The following is a 20872-nucleotide window of genomic DNA, read 5'->3' as shown; positions in this document are numbered from 1 at the left end:
AACTGTTTGGACGACACCGCGGCTCCCCAAGCCCCTTAGCCTCTGTCAGCTTCTCTGGTGCTTTATGGCGACGGGGGCGCAGCTGGTGGAACTACTCCTTGGGCGGGGCAGGGGGTGGTACAGCCGGAGGGACAGGCGGGGACAGGCCCATTGGAGGGAAGAAGAACATCATGTCGCCCCGACCATGAGGCTTGATGAGTGGGAGGAGACTCCCGGGACCTCATGCCAACCTCTTGATCAGAGTCCCCTCTGAGATGCCGTCGGAGGGCGCGCCCCCGGCCCTTCTCAAGGCCAGGATCTGGAGAGGGCTGGTGAGGCGCGGCTCTGTGATGGGCTCAGAATGAGCGGGTCCCACGCCTTGACTCTCCCACCCGAAAACTTCAGAGGCGGGCGGGCATCAGGGGCCAGAGAGAGATGGGCCACAGTGAGAACATCAATCCTGCGGCTGCAGAGACTGAGCGTGTGTGTGCGCCCCCGTGTGCGTGTGCATGTGCGTGTGCGTGTGCGCGATGGGCGGAGGGCTGGGGTTGGGGACGGCTCAGAACATGAAAGAAGCAGAGCCAGGCTGGCACAGAGGCTGGCAGGGGCAAGTCCCCCCTCCGGCCCCCAAAAGGAAGCCCTCATCTCTTGGAGCACGAAGAGGCAGAGCAGGATGAAGAGTCTTCGGAGCGAGTCCTGCGGGGAAGGGGCTCCACTGGGAGACGTGGCAACCTGTGTGGGGGGGCCCAGGATGACGAGCGGGGACCCCTCTGCGGCGCTCGGTCCTCGCATCCAGAGCCCCCGTGGGTTGCCTCGGAGAGTGAACGGCCAGGAGCGTGAGGGCTGAGGCACACGTGAGGACCCTTCAACGCTGCGGGGGCGGGGGACGCCGGGCTCCCCAAGGCCGTGGCCACGCCGTGGGCGGGCGCTCTTGGTGCCAGAGCTAAAATACGGCCCCGCCTGCCTACTGCCCCGCCTCCACTGCTCCGTTCCCAGGCCCAGCCTTCGTCACCTGCCCCTGGGCGGCTGCTGTGGCCTCTGAACCCTTGTCCCGGGTCCTATTTAAAAACATAAATCAGAGACTGTAAATAAAAATCCTCCAATGGCTTCTCATTGCTCTTAGAAGAAAACCCAAACTCTCTCATGGTCCACAAGACCAGGCACTCTCTGACCTCACCCCATACCCTGTGACCTCACAGTGTACCCTCTGACCTCACCCCATACCCTCTGGCCTCCCCACGTACCCTCTGACATCACCGTGTACCCTCTGACCTCACCACATACCCTCTGACCTCACAGCGTATCCTCTGACTTCACTGCGTACCCTCTGACCTCACCCCATACCCTCTGACCTCACCACGTACCCTCTGACCTTACCCCATACCCTCTGGCCTCCCCATGTACCCTCTGACCTCACTCCGTACCCTCTGACATCACTGCATACCCTCTGACCTCACCACGTACCCTCTGACCTCACCCCATACCCTCTGGCCTCCCCATGTACCCTCTGACCTCACCGCATACCCTCTGACCTCACCCCATACCCTCTGGCCTCCCCATGTACCCTCTGACCTCACTCCGTACCCTCTGACATCACCGCATACCCTCTGACCTCACCCTGTACCCTGTGACCTCACAGCCTACCTCTGATCTCACATCTCGAGGGTCCACCCAGCGTGGTCCCTCTGCCTGGAACCCTCTGCCCGTGGACTTTTGCATGGTTAACTCTTCCTTATCTTTCAGGTCCGCGTCACTGTCACCTCCGCACGGAGGCCTCCTCTGTCCCCGTTTGGAAGCAGGCCCCTCTCCTCACTCCAGCCACTTTATCTGGTTCTATTTTCTTTGTTAGTACAGCTTCTCGCTATTCGAAAGTCTCATTAGTGTGTGAATCTGCTCGTGCCTTTTCTGTCTTCTGCCATGAAGAGATGGGTTTTGAGGGCGGAGAGCTTTCTGTCCCCTGTCCCCTGTTGTGGGATGAATGAATGAGCGAATGAATGAATGAATGAATGAATGAATGAATGAATAAATGAAGAGATGAACAGATGGGTCAGACGCACCTGGATTTGACGTCTGGTCAACCACCTACAGGCCTGGGGACTCTGAACATGTTGGTGGCAGCCTGGGGCCCCACGTCCAGTGGGGGGACCTGGTATCGGCCTGAGGATGTCCGACACTTGGGGCTCGCGACACTTGCGGCTCAGGACCTTGTCCCCAGTAGGCGCCCGTTAATGTCAGCTCCCTTCTTCCTGTCTTCGGTTGTGGATTCCGCAGGAGGCGGGACGGTCGGGATGGACCACCGCTGCCAGAGGACGAGCATCAGAAGGGCCAGCCACAGGGACGGACGCCTGGGCCACCTGCCTCCCAGCCCTGACTGTGTCCCTGTGATCTCCCGGACCTCGGGGCCCAGGCTCTGCCCCCAGTGCTGCCACCTCTGTGCTCGGCACCCGCAGGCCTTCCAACGTGGCCTTCCTATTGCTCAAGCTTCTCTAAGCCTGGCATTCAAGGCTCTTGAACACCAGGTCTGATTTTATCCATACAGTTTTATGCCCTTGACCTTCAGCGGCCCCTGGGCCTGCTCGGGCTGTTGCCTATTCCATCCCTCACGGTCCGGGGTCAACCCTCCCTGTCCGCGCACTGGGCGCCGGGTGGGGACATGAGCCAGCACCGCGCTAGTTACAGGTGGCCCCTGACATCCCCTAAAGGGGGTCGGCAGCGGTCCTCCTAGAGGTGCGCTGCGGGTGACACTTGAGTCGGACACGCCCCTCGTGTGTGGATTTGTCTTTCCCGGTGTAGCATCAACTTTGCAGGCAGGGAAGTCGGTGTTGTCCAGCTCTCCCGACGGGCGGGGGGGGGACCAGGGCCCCGAGTGGGGAGCAGCTGGCCCACATCTGGCGGCGACTCCGTAGCAGAGTCGACCCTGGAACCCGGCTTGGCTCTTGGCCGCGGGGAGCTGGCGGCTGAGCTCAGCTAGGGGCCAGCCAAGGTGGGGCGCCCATGGCCGCTCTGCTTGGCCGTGTCCCCGGGCCCGGTGCCGTGTGCCCCCCTCGCTCACAGCCCCCCCCAACATGATCCTTGGACCTGCCTCGCTGCAGTGTGCCCGGTGGCTGTCCCGGGTGCCACCACGTGCCCCGATGTCTCCTCTGCAGCCTCCCTACTGGGGAGCTCGGAACTGGGCTTGCTCTTTTTTTTCTTTTCTTTTTTCTTTTCTTTTCTTCTTTTCTTTTCTTTTCTTTTCTTTTCTTTTCTTTTCTTTTCTTTTCTTTTCTTTCTTTTCTTTTTTCTATTTTTCTTTTCTTATTTTTTCTTTTTTCTTTTCTTTCTTTTCTTGTGTGTGTTCATTTATTTTTTTATTTTTATTTTTTTAATTTTTTTAAAAGATTTTATTTATTTATTCATGAGAGACACACACACACACACAGAGGCAGAGACACAGGCAGAGGGAGAAGCAGGCTCCACGCAGGGAGCCCGACGCAGGACTCGATCCCAGGACTCCAGGATCACACCCTGGACCCAAGGAGGCACTAAACCCCTGAGCCACCCAGGGATCCCATGTTCATTCATTTATTTCTTCAACAAATACTCGAGTACATTTTATTATCTGCCGATCATTGTTCCAGGCCCTGAAGGTACAAGATGTGGGCAAGACAGAGAGCATCCCTGCCCTCCTGGGGTTTCCCTTCTTGGGGAGAGGCACAAGGCAACGCAGGAGGGGGCCGAGGAGCGCTGTCTGGTTGGGGCGCAGCCGGGGAAGAAACACGGCGGCGTCTGAGAAGGAAGCATGATAGGAAATCTCTCTCCAAAAATTCGCTTCTGAGCTGAACCCAAGGCAATGAGGCAAAGAGCAAGAGGGGCTCCTGCGGCAGAGACGACTGAGCTTCCCGCCAGGAGAGGAGGGACGGGGCTGAGTCCCTGCAGCCACCACCCTGCGGGGGGGATCCTGGGGTCGGATGGGATCCTGGGGTCCACGCGTCTGGGATGCTGGTTTTCAGAGAGAGCAGTGCTGCCCCCTGCAGGGAAATTTGGGTGTTTATGGGGTCGTTCTCCGTGTTGGGTGGGGGGGGAGCTATTAGAGATTAGCAGGTAGGGGCCAGGTGCCGCCTGGTGCCAGAAGATTCCACACCACAGAGAATCCGCTTGCGGCGTCCCAAGCAACGCTTGCGTGTCTCACTGGAAACGCGAGCAAGTGAAAGATCTGTTTATAGTTACGTATTTCTAGACCCGAGCTCTCCCTCCCATCTATCTATCTATGAATATATATAAAGAAAGCTATTTCGTGCACCGTTTTAAAATACACCGAGCTTTCCAGGAACGCAACTGCCTGGTAAATCGAGGGCAGACTGTACTTTGTGTTGCTCAAAACTTCACCGAGAGCCGTTCACCGTTTCGGAATATCACGCTGTGGATGGCAAGACCACGGCTGAATTTAAGACACCCAACCCCCCCCGCCCCCCGCTCCCAGCCTCTGCCTGCCTTGGCAGTTACAAATATAGAAAGGTGCTTAGCTAGTCTTTATTTCAAAATGTGAGACGTAAAGGAAAAGTGTCAGCGATATTCAGTTGCACATTGTTTCGTGTCCCTTAAGTCCCAACCTGCTCCCTCGAAAGAGGTGCAGACGTCTTACTGCATTTGTGTCTTCACTGAAGTCACGTGTGAGCACTTAGTTATTGAAATACGTATTATTTTATTATGAGTTATCTCTTTTCCCGTCTCTACGATACATCCATCTTTAGGATATATTATTTTAAAAATTACGTAAGTTACACTATGATCTAGACTTCGCATCCCTACCTCTGTCAGTGAACACGATGTCATGGTGAAGGGGATGTTACAAGATAGTTGCTGTGAAAAGGGGGATGAGGGCCTGAGACAATAATAACCCTGCTGCCTCACCTCTTGGGACACATTGCTGCTTTGTCAATACCATTGACATCCTGTCTTCTGGATGAAAAATCTATTTTTTCCTTCCTGGGCCCCGTGAACATCCAGCTCTATGATCCTCATTCATTCACTCACTCACTCCTTCAACATATATTAAGGCCCGGCATGTACGTGCAAGGCACGCTGCCAGGCACCCAGTGTATAGCATCTCACTTAGCCCTCATGGCCACACTGCAGAAGAGGGGTTCTCATCCTTTTCTTGTGGTCACAGGTTCAAATCCCAGAGAGCTCCCAGCCCATGGAGGAGACAGATGAGCACAACAGCTTTGATGGTTCAGGAGGTCAGTGCTTTCATGGGGGGAAGCCCAGGGGCTGCAGGACCCAAAGGAGGGGGGTCCTGACCCTCTTCCAGAAGGACAGAAGGCTGTTTTGAAGAAGGTTTCTTGGCAGATCGATATCTGAGCTCAGTTTTAACAGATGAGCAGGAGTCGGGCAGAGAGAAGGAGGAGGCAGCTGTAGGTCAGGGGGACGCAGTCCTGGAGGACCACAAGCTATTGTGGTCGGAGCCCAGGAAGAGGGAGGAGGGTGAGAGAGGAGGCTGGGGGCGGAAGGGGAGCCCCAGCAGCGGTGCCTGGCCTCGCCGGGTGTAGCCCCGGGGCCCTTCACTGCATCCCAAAGGCAATAGGGAGCCATGTGAGAGGGTAGGCGGGGGAATGAGGCAGTCCACGTGGTGGGCTGGAGTGATCGTGGGAGCTACAGTCTGGAGAGTGATTGGTGAGGACATGACTAAAGGCTAAGAGACCAGGTCAGAAGCTTTTAGCACAATTAAGTAATTTATTATTACTGCAAATATTTATTGATCACCTCCCATATTGCAGTCATTGCATGAAGTCAGAAGCCCCCGACGCCCCCGGAGTCATAAGTCTGGCTGCTTGATTTCTATTAGCCCACCACGAGCCAGACTTGTGACATTAATTAGGTCCCTGCGCCACACCCTCCCCGTGGCCTTCTGAGGTCCCAGGCTCCGGTGGCCCCACCACTTACTTATTTACAGTGCCAACCCAATGACCAGTTCCTCAAAAAAGGCAGCAAGGGAGACATTTGGCTCCCAGCTGGACCTTAATTTTGGATAACTTATTATTATTCTGAAACATTTCCTAATTGAGGGAATATTAATTGGCTGGAGCTGTCATTGTGCAAATGTTTATCTGTGTTCATCCCCGTCCAGCGCAACTGGCAGTTCTGGCGCTGCAAGAAACACCCACGGTGCTGAGCAGAGTTCTCTGGCAGGGGTGGGGGGCGAACTTGTTGGCCTAAAAGGCCGGTTAGTCACGAGGCTGTGCAGTGACCTGCAGGTGAGCAGGTGGTTGCAGATGTCGGGGGAAAGGAGACGCTTGGACGCATGGTCCTGGGGAGACGGAGAAGGAAGATCACGAGCCCTTCTGGTTAAAGGCTTCAGACCCCCGCTTGCTGCCATCCCCCGCTCAGCAGGTGTCTACACCGCACCTTCCTGTGTGGCAGAGGTCAAAACCCATGCCGCCCTGGTCGTGGAGCCTTGTGGTTTAGCGGAAGATACAGGTATCAAACAGCTCATGATTCAAATGATTATTTAATTACCATTGTGACGAGTGCCGTGGAAGTTCAGGGTGACGGGAGGAGGAATCACTGTTGGACCTAATCCAATGTTGGGGTAGGTGTCCTTGGGGAAGTGATGTTAGAGATGAGACCGGGGGGCAAGTAGGTGATAACAGGTAGGGATAAAGGTGCAACGGGGCGGTGGAGTAGTGCTGAGGGCGGCTCAGAGAGGAGCCAGGCAAACAAGGGCAGTGGAGGTGAAGGGCGGACGGTGAACAAGGCCTGAGTCCGAAGGAAGGGGAGCTCCGGCGTCCCCTCAGATGGCTCCGGCAGGAGCAGGAGAGCTAAGCACTGGGGCTTCTCGAATACCTGGGCAAAAAGTCAGACAGGACTCTCTAAGCTTATCAATATGTTTAAATCTATGAAGAGGTTGTAGTTTGAGTGTTAGCTGTGATCTGCGGACGGTGGTTGCTTGGTTGTGCTCTGGTGAGAAGGATTCTGAGGCTCTCTCCAGGGCCCGTGACCAGGAGGGCACGATGGATCAGCGACGGCTGCTGCAGGTCAGGGAATTGGTAGCAGACATGGTCATTACTTGCTGTCCCATTTCTTTCTTTTCTTCTTTCTTTCTTTCTTTCTTTCTTTCTTTCTTTCTTTCTTTTTCTTTTTCATTTGAGAAAGAAATAAAGAGAGAGAGAGGGAGCACAAGCAGGGGGAGAGGCAGAAGGAGGGGGAGAAGCAGACTCCCCGCTGAGCTGGGAGCCCGATGTGGGGCTGGAGATCATGACCTGAGCCAACGGCGTTGTTCAGCCATCCGAGCCACCCACGCGCCCCTTTGTCCCCGTTTCTACTGCTGCTAACAAACCACCTGCAAAGTTAGTGGTGTGAAAATAGCCATTTTCTTATGGTTTTCAGATTTTGTGGGCCACGAATTCAGATCAGCCGTCTGTGACTTGTCTTCTCATTCTCTTGACATCATCTTTTGCGGAGCAGAAGTTTCAGTGCTAATAAATGCCAGCTTATCAACTGGTTTGTTCATGGATCATATCTTTGGGATTGTATCTAAAAAAGTCATTGTCATACCCAGAGGTCATCTAGATAGTCTCCTATATTATCCTTCTAGAAGTTTCATAGTTTTGTGTTTTATATTTAGACATGTGATCCATTTGTGTTCATTTTTGTGAAAAACATAAGATCTGTGTTTAGGTCCTTTTTTTTTTTTCCGTCTTTGCCTGTGAATGTCCAGTTGTTCCAGCAGCATTTGTGGAAGAGACTGTCTTTGCTTCCTTGTATTGCCTCCAGTACTTTGTCAAAGATCAGTTGACTGTATTTATGTGGACCTATTTCTGGGCTCTCTGTTCTGTTCCATGACTTGCCTATTCATTCAGCAACACCACACTGCCTTGATTACTGTGGCTTTACAGTTCTGTCTGCAGTTGGAAAGTCAGTCTACAGCTTTGTTCTTCTCTGATGATGCAGCTTGCTGTTCTGCATCTATTACTTCTCCATATAGACTTTTTTTTTCCATATAGACCTTAGAGTCAGTTTGTTGACGCACAAAATAACTCACTGGGTTGTGGACTGGCACTGCACGGAATCTACGGAACAAGTTGGGAAGAATTGACATCCTAATAATATTGAGGGACTTCCTATCCATGAACATGGGACATCCCTCCATTTATTTAGTCCTTATTTGATTTCGTTTATCAGAGACTTGTAGTTTTTTTCATCTAGATCTTACATATATTGTGTTAGATTTATACTGAAGTATTTAGTTTTGGGGCTGTTAATGTAAATCCTATTGTATTTTTTACTTCAAGTTCAACTTGTTCATTTCTGGCATAGAGGAAAAAAGCTGACTTTTGTATACGAATCTTGTATCCTGCAACCTTCCTAAATCACGTATTACATCCTTTGCTTTTCTGGTGACAGATATTGCAACACGTGTAAGATGCTATGACACCCAAAACTCTATACATTTTTAAAAGGAATTGGGTAGGTTTATTGTTGTTTGTTGTTTTGGGTGGTACTTGTGTGAAACCTCAAAGCAAGCAAACAGCAAGCACCAGTGAAGCATCCAACTCTTGGTTTCTTTCTTTCTTTCTTTCTTTCTTTCTTTCTTTCTTTCTTTCTTTTTTTGTATATTTTTTATTAGAGTTCCATTTGCCAACTCTTGGTTTCGGGTCAGGTCATGATCTCACAGTCATGAGATTGAGCCCAGCATTGGTCTCCATTCTCAGCTGGGAGTCTGCTTGAAGATCCTCTCCCTCTGCCTCACTCATGCTCTCTTTTTCTCTCCCTAAAAAATAAAAAATAAAAAAATCTTAAAAAAAACAAGCAAACCAAAAAATTCTAATTCCTAAACACATTTTAGGCATATTTTAAAGAAGAAAAAATAATGAAAAGGTTTTAGAAAGGAAATGTTTAATGTAATTGACAACCTGAAAACAACTCCTAAAAGAAAATCCCGCTCTTCTCTGTTCTCATAGAGGCAGCAAGTTCTCAAGCAAAAATGTCCAGAAACCACCTCACGTCCACTGTAGAAGATGCCCACGTCCTTTGGGAGTGGATCCCGTTGAGGGTGTAGCTGTCAGGTTAGGCTTCCTGGAGACAGACTCTGAGAAGGAGATTGGCAGATGGGAAGGATTGGTTCAGTTAAGCTCTTGGGAATGACACAGACACACACACACAGAGAGAGAGAGAGAGAGAGAGAAGCAGGACTGGGCCGGCGGAAGGCTGGAACTGCAGTGCATTTATTCTATTGGCAGCTGTGGGGCTGAGAGAGCCCTTTGGAGTTGCTTTTAATCAAGGGAAGGGGTCAGGTCCTTGTAGTCCCACTGGGTGCGGGCTGTCCCTGTGGAGGTAGCATCACCTTGGGTCATGCAGCGCCCTTTGGCTAAGGGCAGTTCCTGGGGAAGGATGCTTTGTGAGCTCCCAGGAGTCCACACCCCCAGAGGCTGCTAGGGGAACAAGTCCCTTGACCCCACAGGGGTACCCGGGAGCCACATAACAATGTGGACTACAATAGTGGAGAGGATCTCGCCGTGGGAAAGCAATCTTGGCAAACCCTCCATCCTTGAGGCACTCTGGATGCTGAGTAAAGGCCTCATAATTTTATGCATAAATCCAAGTCACCAATAAAAGTGATGCATCATGGCAAGATAGGAGCTCCAGAAAAAAGAGTATATGAAGAGCGATAGAAGCACTGAGTGCTGTACCTGGGGAGTGGTATCTAGTGGGAAGGATATTTGAATAGGGCCTTGAAGTCTGAGTAGGAGTTTGCCCGGTGGGCAAAACAATCCTTATCCTAGTATTACTGCTTTTGTTCCAATCCGGGCGGAGGCAGGCTGTCTCATACTTTGATTACCACCAACAAAGGTTGAGTGAAAATACAAAAGTTCCATGTAGCTTTGGGAATGGGATGACTCAGTGTCTCTGAGCCTCTGAGGCTTTCGTGACAATAAAATGAGGAGCCTACAAAGAGGAATGTGCTCTGCGTAGAATTGGTTTGGTTGAGCTCGGATGTCGCCTGCTGCACGGTGTCTCTCCTTCCGTGGGATCCAGGCCCGAATCACTGAAGACATAGAGTAAAATTTCACAGTGATTAAAGAACCCTCTTTTCCCCATCCATGCCTTTCCCCCAGGACTTAGCATCTGATTAGCCAAACGTTCCTTATCTAGGGAGTTCCAAAGTTTCCAATGTAAGCATCGACCCAAAAAAGAAACTAGCGTCATATTTTAGAAGTCACGGTTGCAGTTGTTTTGGTGGATTACCATTTATACATTTTCCATCTGCGAGTATTTTTCTGGAGTACCACCTGTTTTCTCCCCACGTTGGTAGTAGAGAATCCAACAGATCATATCTCAGAATAAATGCATTTTATCTATAGTAGTTTTCCACATTTTCAGCAACTTTTTTTTTTTAATCTCACAAAATAATCTCCCCTAAATACAAACCAGCTTTAGAGCTACAAATAGACACGGACGGACGCTTTAAAGTTTTTTTTTTTTTTTCCCCAAATCTCTCACGAGAGCCCTGGGAAGTCGATCTAAAGAGAGAAACTCAAAGTGACAGTGACGATGATGAGACACCCGAGACGGGAGACACATCTACCGAGAGCATCTCGGCAAACTGCAGGGAAGACAGGGAAGGGAAAGCTCGCCGTGGCGGGGGCCTGCGTGCGAGAGCACCTGTCTTGGGATCCGGGGCGTAGATGTTACATCTCCTCTGTGTTCCCTGCTTCCGCGAGGCCTCACCGGAGTACTTCGCCTCTCTGACTCCCGGTTTCTGCCTCTGTCGTGGGGAGACTGTAATGCTCACAGTGGGCTGTGGTTTGAGGAGATGACGTCTGACGCTGGAGATGTGTAATCAGCGCCGGTGCCCTTCCGCTCAGATGGCTTGCTGTGCGGATGCCGGGGTGAAACGGACCTCTTGACTCTCAGCAGGCAGCCCCGAGCTAATGAGAGCAAACGCCTCTGGGACTGCGTTCCTGAGAAACGTGCCAGGGGCACCCAAGCCCCAGAAGAAACCCAGAGCGTCTTACAAGTGGTTTGACTTTATACTTCGGCGACTAAGTTAAACAGTTTCCAGGTTAACACAAACGTGCATAGATGGAAAATTCCATGTATTTTTTTTAAGATTTTTTTTTATTTATTCATGAGACACAGAGACACACACAGAGAGAGGCAGAGACACAGGCAGAGGGAGAAGCAGTCTCCATGCAGGGAGTCTGACGTGGGACTCGATCCCGGGACCCTGGGGTCACGCCCTGGGCCGAAGGCGGTGCCAAACCGCTGGGCCACCCGGGCTGCCCCGTGTATTTCGTTTTAAAACCCAGGATTCAGAAGAACCTCTTGTAGGGTGCTATAGATGGCACCCACGGGGCGTTTGGGGGATGACTTTAGGGCCCCCTGGCTTTCGGGTCACACGGTTCAGGGGAAGGGTTTGGAAGCCCTGTGCAGAAGCCACCTGCAAGACTGGTGGCTACTCTGCCTTCCATCTCACGGCTCCTGTGGGAGAATTGAGGAAGTCCTGCCAAGGAGTGAGAAAGGACCTTTGATGTGGGACCATTTGTTTCAATAGGTAGATCCGAGGAAACGTGCAAAGACTGAAGGATCAGTGGTCCCCCGATAGGGCGCCCCGACCGTGCACTGGTTAGGAGCTTGGGGGTCCTGAAGGCAGCTTCCCTTGGTGCCGCGTCGTCTGGGGGACCCTGTACTTTACCACCCAAATGGGGACATTTGAAAGGGGGAGGGGGTGCGGTTAATTATTACATGGGGATAACAGGTGCAAACCAGGACTACCTGGTGGTCCAGGGCCTAGAGTGACCCTGTGCATGAAGCCGTGGTCCCTTGGTTCCACGAGCCCATGAATCATATGACACATCATTGGAAATAAAAGGGGAAAAAATTAGATGCCATGGGAGTGTTTCACGGGGTGGGGGGCTTATAGTGCAATTCATTCTAAAAATTAACCATCGCACTCATTACCATGTGCAGAGTGGATGGGGTGGCCTCAGGGGCGCCGGGGAGACCCGTGAGGAGGCCGGGACAGGGCTGATGGGGGTGGTCCCTGACTCACGTCCACCTCCCACCGCCCCAGCCCGGCACTTAAGGACCCTGGTGACCTCCTGCCCTAGATGGCTCACGTTCCCGGTGTCCAGCTCTGGAAGCCGGGAAGTCTCCCCACGTGGCAAAAGTCGGAAATGAGACGGACAACACCACTTACTCAGAGGAATGTTTCAGGACCTTGGACAGAGGAATTTGTTTTTTGTTTTAAAACAAGTTTAATCCTGAAAAGACTCTGCGTCCTGGTCATCTCAGTGCGTCCGTGACGCTGCCGAGGTGGCCAGCGAGGAAGCGTCAAGAATGCAAACAGGCAGGTCAGGTGGTCTCTCGGGGCCTAAGCCGCTGCCTCGGGGGACGGGCCGGCAGGACAGAGGCTTTTGTCTGGGGTTTTCTTGATGCTTCTGAAGTCTTCCCTGAATTGTGAGGACAAGATGCTCAATCTTTCACACCCCAGTGGCCCTAAACCCCAGACAGCGGGGCCGAGGCGAGGCCGGGCACCACCTAACTGCCCCCAGCCCCGCGGCTCCCGGGGAAGTGGCTTGGGGCCTCGCGGGTGGCATGGAGCCACGGCCCACGGGCGTCTCTCCCTGCACAGGGACCCGCCTTTCCTTTTCCATCCCCACCCTCTTTATCACTGCTTTATTCCCTCCCTGTTTCCCTACCTTTCTCCTGTTTTCTAATCAGGAGTGGTGCTGCCGCTGGAGAGCCGCGTGGGATCAGCCGTCTCAGGGGGGTCGAGGCGGCAGGGGCCGGCCCAGGACACAAGGACACTGAGCCCGGAGGACCCCCACCAAGCCGCAGTGCCCGGACATGCTGGCTTCCCTGGGACACGTGGGTGGTGGCTGGTGGGTCCGGGCCCTGGGCCAGGATGGACCTGGGTTCACATCCTGCTCCCCCCTCACTTTCGCAGATGTGGTAAGGGATGCAACGTTATCTTGGAAGGAGGGTGGGCTCCAGGGGACATCAGATGTGGCCCGTGTGCCCTTCCCGCGGCTCCTGCACCGAGCCCGGCTCCGAGGCCTCCTTCCCCGTCCTCCCGGTGGGGCGGGAACGGTGAGCCACCCTCTGCCGTGCTGCACAGCAAGCCATGGGCATGTGGCTGCCGACAGGCCGTGCTGTCCTACAGGCAGGGGAAGGCACCGATTATGGTTCTTAATCTCAGTGGGTGACAGCGCCAGTCGAGGGGCGCAGTGGTCCAGGAGCCTCTCCAGAGCGGCTCCTGCGGCAGGAGACTCCGGCATCTCCGGAGTCTGTTCCCGGGGGGGGGGGGGGGGGGCTGGAATGACCTCTCTGAATAAATCTGATATAAAGCTGGGAGAAGGGGAGACAGATTCTAGACCATTAGCTGTTTGGATGAGGCAGCGGGGTCCGGGGAAGGGGTCCCTGTGTGGCTTCGCGGGCGGACAAATGAAGTCCTTTGTTTTCTCTGGCCGCCGTCTGGCTGACCCAGGAGGTGGCCTCGCCATAGAACAGGGGTCGGAGAACATCTGCTCCCTATTTAGCGGGGCCATTGGAGCAGCTGGATGGGCAGCTGGATTGGCTCATGGGCTGGTGACAGCTCGGGCTCCAAAGCCCACCCATCTGGCTGGCTGTGCACCCCGGGGCACGTTATTTAAACTTTGCAGACTCAGTTCTTTCACGCATGAAACAGCGCCTTCATTCAGGGATGGTGGGAGCCCGAAGGCCCCCAAGAATTCCCCGGGTGGGGGTGGGGTGGGCGGGGGGCGGTCGTGCTACTGTCACCCAGGGCCCTGGCTGTGCCCTGCGTGGCTCTGTACCGTGATCACCCAGACAGGAAAGTTCTCCACTTCCCCAAACCATCCCGTCCCCCTCCACGTTTGCCAAGGGTTGCTCAGAGCTGGAGGAGGAGTCCGTGTCCTAGAGGCAGCAACGGCCATCAAGGAGACTGAGGCACCTCCTTCCTTAAGATGCCAGTCAGCTGAGCGGAGACGGGCCCGCTCACCGTGCGAACGGGCATCATCCGGGCTGCGGGGCCTGAGCGGAACCGGAGGGCAGGGGGAGGGCAAATCTACTCTCTCTGCCTGAGCTGAGACATCTGTCTTCCGTGGCCCTGGGATGTAGATGCTCCTTGTTCTCAGGCTTCCTGGTTCTGCAGCTTGCAGGTGACAAATCAGGGGACTTCTCTGCCTCCGTAACCACCCGAGGCAATTCCTATAATAATCCCCTCTTAATCAATCTCTAGATATCCTATTGGTCCTGCTTCTCTGGAGAACCCTGACCAATAGCACCACTCACTGGGGAGTTTCTTCATCCCTTGTAGCCCCCACCCCCAGCCTCGTCCCATCTAGCTGGGTCCCTATGTTAGTTTTCTGGGGCTACCATAAAAAAGTGCTATAAACTGGGTCACTTAGAACAATAGATATTTATTTTTTCAAAGTTCTGGAGGCCAGAAGTCCAAAATGAAAATGTTGGCAGGGCTGCCATCCTTCCAAAGCCTCTAGACTTGGCTTCTGGGAGCCCCAGGTGTCCCTGGGCTTCTGGCAGCATCACCTCAATCTCTGTCTTCACGTGTCTTTTATAAAGACTGTCCTAATGGATTAGGGCCCGTCCCAAATGCTTATGATGTCATCTTAGCTTGATTGTATCTACAAAGAACCTATTTCCCGATAAGGTCACATTCACATTGGAGGTTAAGATTCCAACAGGTCTTTCTGGAGAACCCGTTCAACCCACCACCCTCTTCCTTCCTCTCCTGGTCCTCATCTCTCCGCCTCCCACCGTTGCCCCACTGGAACGCCCCCCAAAAGCTGCAGAGCTCTTTAGCTCTCCTGGGCACCTGCAACCAAGGCATATCCTCATGTATCCCAAACCATCAAGACGACCATGACTTTCAATTCCACAGGGTCCAAGCTTCCTAGCACCCCAGCTTCTTTCCTTTCCTTTCTCATTACACACAGATACAAATGAGGTCACGTTATACGTACCGTTATATACCTTGTTTTTGTTTGTTTGTTTAATACTTCGCCGTAAATCGCGAACATCTCTCCATGCCAACAAAGATATTTCTACAGCATGCTTTTTAAGGGCCGTGTAGAACTTTGTCATGCATGCCTCTCCCATAATTTAATTAACTGATCACCAGCTGTTGGCACACGGGCCGCTTCCGCCTTTACGCCGCTGATCGCATTGCGGTGATAAGCTCCCCCAAAAGTCTGAGCTCTGGAATTCAGTGGTTTCCCCTGATGGGCTTTTATCTATATGCACACTGGGTGAACAAGAGGCACACGCTTTGCCAAGCCAGCGAAATAACTGCAGCCAGAGCTAAAGATGGGCGCGAGCTCCTGACGCAGCACCTTGTGCTGTCCATTAATAGGGCCAGACGATGATACTCCGATGCCTTAAATCTGCAGGCCTGTCTAATTCTAGAAGGAAACGGATGGCGCCCATCCTGGAGTCAGTGTTTGGAAACAACAAAGGGGAAGCTTTATTAACACTGGAAATGTACTCTCAGCTCGTGTTTCCTTTTCAACACCCGTCTTGTTCATCTCACAGCTCAATGAACTGTTAACGTCACATATATCTTCTGTTCCAGCACTGAATCCAGTTACTCCCGGCTTCTGCTAACTGCAGACAGATGAGATTTAGTTTTCCCAGGGAGCACGAGGGAGAGAGAGAGATTAAATCTATAGAGATAGTCTTGGCAGGGCTGAGGTGGGGGTGGGGGTGGGGGCATGTTGCTCTTTTGATCCATGAGGCACCAGATGCTTCCATCTTCTCGTGCTGTGATTGTGAGCTTCAGACCTGTTTTGCCGTGTTGATGAAGCCATCCATTCAACTCATTCTTTGGTAGAAAATGTTGAGTTGACAATGACCCCTGCCTGTCCACTTGAAGGGAAGCTGAGAGCCATTGAGATTCCAGAAAGGAACACCTTTCCATTCAGGCCTGGAAGATGGCCCACCATTTAGCTCTGATTTCCCTTGTAGATAGTTCACCCTAGACGAGAAAGTGATGTGATGGCAAATGACAATTAAAAGGTGAAAGGATGGGCGGCCCAGGTGGCTCAGCGGTTTAGCACCACCTTCAGCCCAGGGCGTGATCCTGGAGACCCGGGATATAGTCCCACGTGGGGCTCCCTGCATGGAGCCTGCTTCTCCCTCTGCCTGTGTCTCTCCCTCCCTCTCTGTCTTTCATGAATAAATAAATAAAATCTTAGAAACAAAACAAACAAACGAAAAAACAAAGGTGAAAGGATACTTTATCCTACTTGCCTGATGCCTTCCTTGACTTGACCATGAAGGTTTTCAAGCCAATGTCCATCCTTGACTCTAATCCTTGCTCCTATGTCGCCCTGATTCACTGTCAGAGTTTTTCTTGCTTATCCTCATCCAGTGGCATAATGTACTTGGGGTTAGTGGTAGGGTTGCACATCAGGGCTTTCACGGCAAATTTCAAGTTCAGAAGGACTGTCTCAGCTTTAATTAATCAATCAATCAATTAATTAATTTTTTTTGAATTGAACACCAATAGGGATAGTATTCCTGGAGTCAGTTTCAGGCCTTAAAAGCAATCAGGGCTTTGGACTCAGAACACGTGGCTCAAGTCTCTCCAATATTTATTATGGCTGTCATTTTGGGTGAGTCAAGGCCTTTCTTCACCTGCCATGTGCAGCCTATATGAAATCTAACTTCCATTCACTCTGGAGACTTGCTGTTTTCAGGGGAAATGTGAACGAATTAGCATTTGAAAATTGCCAAGGGGTGGGCCATGGGGACTCATTGCTATCTGGGATACAAAGGAGTGTGATTTAGAGTCAGTTTGGTGGGTATGGGTTGGAGTGATGTTTCTACTTCTCTGACTTGAATTTCCTCATCCATAGTATTTGTAACAGCCAATAGTGATCGAGGGTGTACTATGTGCCAGGTGTGGTCCTAAATGTTTTGTGTGGATTAAAGTATCAACTTGCACTACCGTCTTCCTAGGATAAATGCCATTAATATCTTCATTTTAGAGAAGAAAAAACAGAGACACAGAGAGATGAAGAACTCTCTGGATTTACTCAAGAGCATTCAGTTGATGGTTGTCATCGCTGGGACTTGACAAAGTAGGCAGAGCTCCATCTCTGTCGTTGGGTTGTCCTGAGGATCCAATGGTGCCTTCCAGATTTCTCCAGGTTCCAGGTTTCTCCTGCTTCCAGGTTATTTCAATGGACAGTACTAGAAAACATGTATGTGTGTATGTACACCCACACGTCTCTATGTCTAGGTATATGTATATACGTACCTGTCTCATAAATTTACATTCATATTTCCAATTCCAGTCCAACACCACAGCATTCATTCCTACTTTTTCCTTTCCCATATCTTATTTTATTTTTAAAAGATTTTATTTATTCATGAGAGACACACAGAGAGAGGCAGAGACACAGGCAGAGGGAGAAGCAGGCTCCCTGAGGGGAGCTCGATGCGGGACTCGGTCCCAGGAACCCGGGATCATGACCTGAGCCAAAGGCAAGACACCCAACCGCCAAGCCACCCAAGTGTCCCTCTTTCTCATATTTTAAATAATTTTTTTTTGGCAAGAGTGAGAGAGTGAGTACGTGGGAGTGGGTGTCAGGGAGGGGCAGAGAGAGAGAGGGAGAGAAAGAATGTTAAGGAGACTCCCTGCTGAGTGTGGAGCCCAATGTGGGACCAGATTTCACAAGTCTGAGATCATGACCTGAGCTGAAATGAAGAGACAGATGTTTAAATGATTGAGCCACCTAACCACCCTTTCCCTCTTCTCCCCTCCCCTTCCCTTTCCATCTTTTAAAAATCTCTCCTCTGACAGTGAGCAAATGTTCCTTGTTTTTCTCAATGTATTTACATAATCGTTAATATCCCTGTGTATGACCAATCTCCCAATCAGGTCCTTCTGGCTGCTTGTTTGACCAGCCACGTCTACTGTCCTCTACCCCCTGCCATCTCTTGGGCAGCAAGCGTGGTACTACCTCCACTCCCCTGATGGAGGGAAATTCAGGGAGAAACTCTTGATATGAAGGTCCTATATTTAGGCCATTGTGGGAGATAAAAGCTCATGGCCGCATTTCTCTCTGTGCAGATGCACTTATTGACTTTATACTCAAAGTCACTCACTGTGTTGGATGTTGGGACAGCACATGTAGATAAACCCTGCTTCTGAACCTCAAAGATCTCATTGTTTCATAAAGAGAGTGGACATATGGACTGATATGGCTAATCAGAGTGTCAGAGATTCTGTACAGAGTCACTGCTACACGACTGGCTCCGCCAGGGAAGGCATAACAGAGAAGGGACCTCGCTGGGTACCTATGGGTTGGCCAAGTGAGTGAGGGGTGGGCGTGTGCTGGAAAAGGACATTCTGAGCAGAGGGCACTGCAAGCCAAAGGCACAGAAGCATGAAATTGTTTGTTCATTGGTAGGACTGCCGCTCTCATCATCCTTGGCAATTGACTCTTGAAGGTCAGATGATTGCTCACAGTCAAGGACATCAGAGACGTGTGGGTTCACCCAGCAGGCCAACAGCTTACTATCTCATCAGGCTAATAGTATTTAAATCTTAATATAGGATTTGTTTGGGAGAGTCAGGGAAATAGCTTTTGATTCATAAGAACAAGAACATATGTACCTCTTTATTTAGTTAAAAAGTGAAAGACTTATTATTATAAAATTTTCCAGATCATGTAGCTCTTTGGGAGTATTCCCAAATAATCAGTTGGCTGGTGCAGGGCTGGTGGTGTGGTGTGCAGTTGCCTCCTGCTTTTTGTACAGATTTAGGTGGGTGACTGCAGGTGCTTTCTGTGACAAAGGACAGGACTAGTTAACTATTTTTTTTTTATTATGTAAGGAGTTGCAGGTGAAACCTGAAGTATCTGACAGCACATTTCTTGTGGGTTTCACAAGCCTATAAGAGGCTTTATTTAGCACCTCTTATAGGATGGTATCTTGAGCAGCTGCCCAACTGCTTATTCTAGTTTTTCCATGGCTCTGGGGTGAACCAGGGTCACAGCACATTCTTTTGATTGGGGCTGACATCCTTTCACTATTTTTTAAAAAGACTTATTTATTTATTTGAGAGAGAGAGAAAGAGAGAGAGAGAAAATGAGTGGGAGTGAGTGGGAGGGGCAGAAGGAGGGGGGAGAGAGAATCTCAAGCAGGCTCCAAGCGGAGCATGACATGGGGCTCGATTCCAAGACCCCAAGATCTTAACCTGAGCCGAGACCAAGAGTTGATGCTCAACTGAGTGTGCTCCCAGGAGCCCCCATCCTGTCACTATTATATGTTGCTTCTTATTTCACCCAATCCAAACGCATCCCTTCTACCCTCATACAAATATTGACTCCGTGAAGTATCACCCGACCCTCCCAGCCTGGACCAAGAATAAGGTAAAAGGAAAAAAAGGAACATTTCTCCTAAGCCTCCAAATGCTCTTGGGATCCCATAAACTACCATGGAGACTGGAGGCACCAATTAAGGATTTGTCATGATTTTCTCAAACATGGGGCAAGTGCTCCTCTGTGCAGGCCACGAAGAGAAAGTTGGAGAAGCAAATCGGTGCTGTAAACAAGCTCTCAAGGGCAATGTTTTCTTGAGACAAGAAATTGTTTACAAGCTCCGTGGGAGTGCCATTTACATAAAACAATCACTATGCTCATTACCAAGCATTTTCATTTATTCATTAAAACAGGTACCTGCAGGACTTGGCAAACCTTTGTTCGCTGGGTTCTGTGGATTTCTGTTCCTCCAAAGGGAGATTTGGGAGGAATATTTACTCCTTTAATGTCTTGGACCTGATGGCAGTAACAGGTACCATTTGCTGAGGGCTTACTCCGGGCCAGCCGCTTTTGATGCATTTTATTAGGTAATCTTCCCAGCAGTCTGGTGAGGCATGTCATCTCGTCCCATCTGATGTATCAAAAAAGAAAAAAAAAAAAGAGAGATTCACAGATCCATGGTGCTCATCCAAGACTTTCCCGCAGGTGGGCAGCGGGGCTGGGCTGGCTGCTTCTCTGGGGCAAATTGGATGGGATGAAGCTCTCCCCACTCCGGAGTAGTGTGTGGACTAACGGGGGTGTGGAAGCCTGCACACCTGTCTGGCTGTCTCCTTGCCCAGTCCCAGCCTTAGCAGAGGGCCAGGCAGCTCCAAAACGCGTGCCGAAAGAGAGAATTTACCATCGGCGAGAAGTAGCGCGTACCTGAGAGTCGTTTCGGCTTCCTCCTTGACCTGCTCGGGGCAACCTGCTCCGGCCCTGCCGCACGAGCCGTACGGGTCACATCACCTCCTCCCTCTGGGCCTCTGGTTCTCCAGCTCCACGGGACGGGGACATGAGCCGGTTCAAGAGGTTCATGGAGCTGCATCTGGTCCAGTGCTGGGGGCTAGGGGGGCTGCATGACGTGAAATGCAAAATTACGTGCGTGGGTGCACATTAGGCTTCTCGGGATGGTTACTGGCCTCGTCGTGGTGAGGACGACAGAAGCGACAACATATTAAATGCTTATAAAAAGAGAGTATGATGCTCTTTGCCGTATCTTATCTCATTTTCACAAAACCCTATGAGACAAGGATTTTTCATTTTCCCAGTGGGTGAAACTCAGGCTCAGGGAGATTGAACCACTGAGTCAAGACCACAGAGCTGGTGAGTGTCGGATGGAGGGTAAGAGCCCAGGGCGGCCTTGCTCCTAAACACATCACTGCCTAATGCAACGTCCTTTATTGCAGGCTTCCCTGTCGGCTCTCGGGGACGTGAAACATGACGAATGCAATGATAACCCGGACTGATGTGGTTTGGAAGAGAGGTTCGTGGGGGTTGTGAGTACAGCCCTTCCACGCCCCCCCAGCACCCTGGAGAGGGGGAGTCACTCAGTGAACCCCGAGGTCCCGTGATGGGCTGGCCCTGCG

At 51.3% G+C, this 20872-nt stretch overlaps 1 long non-coding RNA gene across 1 annotated transcript; it reads right to left on the bottom strand.

The window, feature by feature from the left end:
- Window positions 1-5687: 5687 nt before the first annotated feature.
- Window positions 5688-10750, bottom strand: LOC144321812 (uncharacterized). The gene is made up of 4 exons (XR_013387327.1): window positions 10621-10750; window positions 9648-10003; window positions 8871-9046; window positions 5688-8728 (listed from the first exon to the last, which is right to left on the bottom strand). It is a non-coding gene; the product is annotated as an uncharacterized LOC144321812 (long non-coding RNA).
- Between the last annotated feature and the right edge of the window lie 10122 nt (window positions 10751-20872).

Source organism: Canis aureus, chromosome 10, assembly GCF_053574225.1.
Source record: "Canis aureus isolate CA01 chromosome 10, VMU_Caureus_v.1.0, whole genome shotgun sequence".
In the NCBI taxonomy this organism is placed as follows: Eukaryota; Metazoa; Chordata; class Mammalia; order Carnivora; family Canidae; genus Canis; species Canis aureus.
Note: the sequence above shows the minus strand (reverse complement) of the source record. Positions and strands in the feature narration are given on the sequence as shown.